We start from the raw sequence: 7,458 nt of genomic DNA on the forward strand, positions 1-7,458 counted from the left end.
GGTGCAGCCAAAACAAAAAAAGGAAATCCACCAATGCTCATCATGTCACGCAGGGTCAAGGCCAAGAGTTAACAATGTCCTCCAAGGACCGGCCCCGTCTGGCATCTCTCTCCTCTCCCACTTCACTGAAGACTTCATCTCCTCACACCACCCTCCTTGCCATCTCTGCTTCAGCTGCATTGGTCTCCTTGCTGTTGCTGGAATAACCAGGGCTGCTCCCACCTCTGGGCCTTTGCACTTACGGTTCCCTCCACCTGGAAAGCTTTCCAGGCAAGATCTCTGTCTGCATGGCTCCCTCCCTTCCCACGTTAAGCAGTCTCTGCTCAAATGTCAACTTCAAAGTGAGGTCTTCCTGACCACCCCCTTAAAAGGGCAGCCCCACTTCCACCCCTAGAAGTCCCTGTACCCTTGTCTTATTTTTCTCCACAGCAGTGACCACTTTCTGCACAGTATATATTTCTCTTACTTCTTTGATAATTGCTCGTCTCACAGTACTAGAATGTAAGCTGCACGAGGACAGGAGTTTTTGCTGTTTTTTTAAAAAATAGTATTGCTTTACAATGTTGTGTTAGTTTCTGCTGTACAGCAAAGTGAATCAGCTATACGTATACATATACCCACTCTTTTTTGGATTTTCTTCCCATTTAGGTCACCACAGAGCACTGAGTAGAGTTCCCTGTGCTATACAGCAGGTTCTCATTAGTTATCTATGCTATACATAGCATCAATAGTGTCTATATGTCAATCCCCATCTCCCAAGTCATTCCACCCCACTCCTTCCCCCTTGGTATCCATACGTTTTTTTCTCTATGTCTGTGTCTCTATTTCTGCTTTGAAAATAAGATCATCTATTAGATTGCACATATATGCATTAGTATACAATATTTGTTCTTCTCTTTGGCTTACTTCACTCTGTATGACAGTCTTTGAGGTCCATCCATGTCTCTACAAATGACCCAATTTCATTCCTTTTAATGGCTGAGTAATATTCCACTGAATATATGTACCACATCTTCCTTATCCATTCCTCTGTCGATGGGCATTTAGGTTGTTTCCAGGTCCTGGCTATTGTAAACAGTTTTTGCTGGTTTTTGTTCACTTTGAATCCCTAGTGCCTGACACATGGCCGGGACTCAGATATGTTTGGAGTGGGTTAGTTCATGTACCAGCACTGTCTCAATCACCAGGCATGCAACCAGAGTACGACAGAGCTCCCGCCCTCAGTAATGCGGGTACCTGGGCTGGGCTGGGGAGAGACAATTAGAATAACAGTAAACAGACGATGAAGGGGAAGGAAACAGGGCCTCTTTCTTCAAGGGACTGGGGAGCTTCCTGGGGAGGCTGGAGGGCTGGAGCACAGTGAGCAGATTAACAGGATACGACAGACTGACTTTTCCCTCGGTACCTTTTGTACGTATTACCTACACAGGCAATAACTTAAATTGAAAAATAAGGAAAAAGTCACCAGAAAATCATAAACGGTGAGCTGTTCAACTAACCTATGCCTTTATACGACTGGTTCTACATTAACATTAGTCAGGTAACGGGCTACGTTACATATCTGCAAGGTAGGAAACACTTACTCAGTTTGCATTTACTAAACGACTTGCTTGCATTTTTAAAATTTTATTTATTTATTTATTTATTTATAGCCACACCGTGTGGCATTTGGGATCTTAGTTCCCAGACCAGGGATCGCATCTGTGCCCCCTGAAGTGGAAGTGGGCAGTCTTAACCACTGGACCGTCAGGTAAGTCCCTGCAATTTTTATTATACCAGGCAAATGCATCGGCAGTGATTTTTTTCAAGCCAATTAGAAGAAAGCCACAATATTTATCATCTAGCTAAGTGTTAAAGCAGAAATAGAAGAAAAAATGACACTACCCTCCTTCAGAAGAAAAAAAAATAATCAGTGACGATCCTGTATCCCTGCCAAAAACCATCTGAATAGTTTCTTTCTTGGATGGGTAATTAGGATTGTTTCCTTAGTTCCTGTTGCAAAAGTTGTACACCTCCCCCCACGCCAAGGCTACAGCTCTTCCTTTTGGAGCTCAAATCACAGGAGAACCTGTGAATGGAGCTGCCAGAGACCAACAGCATTGCTCAGGGCACATTTGCTACGGAAACTATGTTTGGCAAGTATCAAATGTCTGAGCTTCTTTTCCTGGGCACCGTAGGGTTGACAGCACTTATTTATAACAGGGGAGATTCTAAACTTGGCCACTTATCAGCACAGAAATGTAACTTCCATACCATGGCTACAGATTCATCTCCTTCTTTCTGTTAGCACACAGAAGCAGAGCAGGCCGTCCAGTTACTTGGTGAGCAATTTAATTCTAAACAGATTGGTTCCTGGGACAGGAGAAATTTGTATATAAGCATGTGAAATATTCCCTAATTGGATCAATGGGACAGTAGCTCTCCACCCAAGTGAAAACCTAACTTCCCAAACAATTATGCTTTGTTTGTTTCTGTTCCCGAGAGGAAAATGGCCAGAAATATAACACCTAGCTATAACTTGAAAATAATTCCAAATGTTGAGATTTACTAATTGAAATAGAAAAATGCACCAAATCCTAAGTCCAGTGTTTACTTCGTGCTTATAATTCAGGCCTCATGAATAAAAAAATAAAACTAAATGAGCACAGAGAGTGCAGAATAGGAAATATTCTGAACACCATGGGCTAAAGATGTTTACAGTGATGATAACAGTAAAGTCAAGTTCTTGTATGAAATCTTCTTTAAAATACAGCCACCAGGGCTTCCCTGCTGGCCCGGTGGTTGGGAATCCGCCTGCCAATGCAGAGGACACAGGTTCGAGCCCTGGTCCAGGAGGATCCCACATGTCGTGGAGTAGCTGGGCCCGTGCGCCACAACTACTGAGCCTGCGCTCTAGAGCCCGCGAGCCACAACTACTGAGCCGCGAGCCACAACTACTGAAGCCCATGCGCCTAGAGCCCACGTTCCGCAATAAGAGAAACCGCCGCAATTGGAAGCCCGCGCGCCACAACAAAGAGTAGCTCTTGCTCACCACAACTACAGAAAGCCCGCGTACAGCAACGAAGACCCAATGCAGTCAAAAATAAATAAAATAAATAAATAAATAATCCTTAAAAAAATACAGTCACCAAATTCTAATACACACTGGGGAACACCAAATTATAAAACCACTTACCCATAATTATTGCCCAATGACCCTAAGCTGTGCTTGTTCATAACTACATGCAAATTTGTAAGCTAAAAACTTTCATGATTCATGTCATCAGTATGTTGTATTACTGGTGATCTGAAATCCTTTGGCAAATTCATTTTTAACAAAAACCAATTACCCAAAGGATGTTATTAAGCATCCAGTTGCTTAAGAGTCATTTCATAGTGGCAGTTTCTGTCTCTAGTTGTCTAGAAATTAGTGCTCTGTGTGTGTGTGTTTGTGTGTGTGTGTGTGTGTGTGTGTGTGTGTGTGTGTGTAAAATGATGCTTCCCAGGGAGGTTTTTTCTTTTAATATTTATTTTATTTATTTATTTGGTTGTGCCGCCTCCTTAGTTGTGGCATGTGGACTCTTAGTTGCGGCATGTATGTGGGATCTAGTTCCCGGACCAGGGATGGAACACGGGTCCCCTGCATTGGGAGCATGGAGTTTTAACCACTGCGCCACCAGGGAAGTCCTGAGATTTTTTTTTTAAATTGAAGTATAGTTGATTTACAACGTTGTGTTAATTTCTGCTGTACAGAAAAGTCAGTTATACATATATTCTTTTCTTTAATATTCTTTCCCATTATGTTTTATTACAGGATATTGGGTATAGTTCCCTGTGCTATACAGTAGGACCTTGTTTTCTTTTTTAAAAAAATGTTTATTGGAGTATTGTTGATCTACAATGTTGTGTTAGTTTTTGCTGTACAGCAAAGTGAATCAGTTATACGTATACGTATATCCACTCTTTTTTAGATTCTTTCCCCATATAGGCCATTACAGAGTATTGTGTAGAGTTCCCTGTGCTACACAGTAGGTCCAGACCTTCTTGTTAACCCATTCTGTATATAAGAGTTTGCAGAGGGAGGTCTTTTTTTTTAATAAAAGTTACCATTAGGGTTAATCCCTTTAATAATTTTGCATTTTGCCAGGCTCCTTTTTTTTTTTTAATTTATTTATTTTTGGCTGCGTTAGGTCTTCGTTGCTGCGTGTGGGCTTTCTCTAGTTGCGGCGATACGGGGCTACTCTTGGTTGCTGCACGCGGGCTTCTCATTGCGGTGGCTTCTCTTGTTGCGGAGCACAGGCTCTAGGTGTGCGGGCTTCACTAGTTGTGGCGCTCAGGCTCAGTAGTTGCGGCTTGTGGGCTCTAGAGCGCAGGTTCAGTAGTTGTGGCACACGGGCTTAGTTGCTCCGCGGCATGTGGGATCTTCCCGGACCAGGGCTCGAACCCGTGTCCCCTCAGGCTCTAGGTGTGCGGGCTTCATTAGTTGTGGCGCTCAGGCTCAGTAGTTGCGGCTTGTGGGCTCTAGAGCACAGGTTCAGTAGTTGTGGCACACGGGCTTAGTTGCTCCGCGGCATGTGGGATCTTCCCGGACCAGGGCTCGAACCCGTGTCCCCTGAATTGGCAGGCGGATTCTTGCCTTAACCGCTGCGCGACCAGGGAAGCCCCCAGGCTCCTCAAGTGAATGGCGTGGATTGTAGATTTGACGTGCCTGGGATCTACTGCCACCTAGCGTTCTGTTGCTGTCAGTTATTTCGAAGCCAAGCTCCTAAGAATGCATCTCATTGTCCTCCTCCTCCCATGCCTGCCCCAGTGCCCCATTTCTGCCTCCATTTCAATAAGTCACCAGGTCTTGTCAGCGCAAGGCTTTTGCGTCTCCTCTTTTTCCGAATGTCACTAACAATCTAGCTTTCATGCCCGTCCCTTTGGAGGGCATGAGTAATGGCTTGAGTAAGCTGAACTGGCTCACCATCTTTAAGCTCTCTGGGCTTCAGTCTCCTCAGGATTCAGATATATCTATTTCACAGGTTGTCCTGATTAAATTAGCTAATATGCTGAAAATGCTTACAGCAGTATTTGACACATGCAAGTATTTAATAAATGTTCCTTATTATCTCATATATCATGCCTGAGTCCTTAATGAGAATACAAGTATTGAAAATAGTCTGGGGGGGCCTGGTGGTCCAGTGGGTATGACTCCGTGCTCCCAATGCAGGGGGCCCAGGTTCGATCCCTGGTTGGGGAAATAGATCCTGCATGCCGCAACTAAGAAGTCTGCATGCTGCAAGGAAGATCCTGTGTGCCGAAACTAAGACCCAGCACAGCCAAAATAAATAATAAAATTTTTTTAAATATTAAAAAAAAAAAAGAAGAAAATAGTCTGGGGAATTCCTTGGTGGTCCAGTGGTTAGGACTCGGCTCTTCCACTGCAGTGGCCCAGGTTCAATTCCTGGTAGGGGAACTAAGATCCCGAAAGCCGCATGGTAAGGCAAAAAAAAGAAAACAGTCTGTATTACTTTCCATTTTATGGTCAGAAGGCAGAAATTGGGTTCCATAAGACAATTTGGGCTGCTTGTTTTGTTTCTGTTCTGGAAAACAGTCCTTTGCAAATATTTTCACCCAGGCCATAGCTTATCTTTTTTTTAAATTGGAGTATAGTTGATTTACAATGTTTTGTTAGTTTCAGGTGCACAGCAAAGTGATTCAGTTTTTTAGTTTATGTTTTACACTTAGGTCTTTGATACTTCTTTTTAAATTAATTAAAAGCCCACGAGCTTTTCAGTGCAGTGGCTTCTCTTGTTGCAGAGCACCGGTTCTAGGCGCGCGGGCTCAGTAGTTGTGGTGCACGGGCTTAGCTGCTCTGTGGCATGTGGGATCTTCCCGGACCAGGGCTCGAACCCACGTCCCCTGCATTGGCAGGCGGATTCTTAACCGCTGCGCCACCAGGGAAGTCCTTTGATACATTTTGAATTAGTTTTCACAGGTGTCAAGTTACTGTTTCCTATGATCGAAGTCATTTGCAAATGTTCGTTTTTTAATGTTGATCTGTTATCATATTTTATGTATTTCATCTTCTTAAATGATTTTTCACACAGATAGGTACTGTCGAGTACTGAGATCCCCAAACATTTGATTCTGAGTATATTCCTCACTTTGAAGGCATTTGTACAATTCTCTCCGCTTCGTGTTGACATGTCCCCTTTAGCAGGTCATTCATTACATAGCAGGTAATCATTACACCTTCAGCTGAAAGATAGCTGGAGGCCATCCATCCCACAGAATTTAACCCAGTTAGGATTTTGGAATAGATTTCCTTTGCACTTGTATTGAGGTCTGAAAAACACTGCTGGAACTGTAATTTGGGGTTGGAAACTGTATCTGCTGCAAATTTGTGTGGGTATGGAGATCTCACTTCATTTTAACTTTTGACAGCACAGCAAGTATATAAAGCAGCAGGACATTTCTTGTGTTTGTTAGTTGTGATCAAAGTGACTTTAGCACCAGTAAGTTTTGAATATACATGGTGCTTTGACTTTTAATTCTTAGTTGAACTCACTGACTTAAATTCATTAAGAAACATCAAGTCTGCAGCAAAAGCTAATTTCCAAAGCCATTCAGCGTTCCATGACGGTAGAGAGAGGGAGGTTCTTCTCATTCAGGAATTTGCAATCTTGGTGGTGAAGTCAGAGTCTCAGTAAAACTTTACCACAGCTAAGCCGTCAAACTGCTGTGTGTGAGGTCAAGTCAGGACTTTAGCCTCTATTTCTATCAAAAAACTCATGGAACCGAGTGATGATGGCTAAGGCCACAACAAATGAAGTACACCAGTGACACTATTGGTTCAGCAACAGGATAGATTCACATATATTTTTCTTTAATTTTAGAAATTTATATAGTTTTAAAAATTAGTGTACAGTAAAATTAGCATCTTATGTTCACATCCATATTTTCTAAGTACTTGCTGGTGAATAACACAATAAAACAACAGGCTTTAAACACTTTGCTTTCACAAACTGTATGTTTGTCTAACTAAGCCTTTTTCTGTTTCACACGTATTTTTATACCACCATTGGTTGTGGCACATGGTGGAAGATTCTACTCCAGGTTGTACTGAATTTTTTCTCAACTGTGAAAATATTTTTGCTTATAGTTGTTCCACACAGACTACCCAGAGAGGCTAATGTTTCAGTCATTTCTAGGGTGGTAAACTCTCCATGAGCCCTGGACTGAGGGGGTTCCCACAACGTGGGACATCCAGGGTTACACCCAGAAAGGTTCTGGGCAAACCAGGCTGAGTTGGTCATGCTTGCCCGTCAAACTTGGCGAGGGCTTTTTGAATAATGACTTTTTGAGTAATATTCAGTTGAGCAGCAGGCTCCACGTCCATGGCTCACGGGCCCAGCCGCTCCGCGGCATGTGGGATCCTCCCGGACCGGGGCACGAACCCGTGTCCCCTGCATCGGCAGGCGGGCTCTCAACCAC

This window comes from Physeter macrocephalus, chromosome 2, assembly GCF_002837175.3.
Source record: "Physeter macrocephalus isolate SW-GA chromosome 2, ASM283717v5, whole genome shotgun sequence".
NCBI classification, from domain to species: Eukaryota; Metazoa; Chordata; class Mammalia; order Artiodactyla; family Physeteridae; genus Physeter; species Physeter macrocephalus.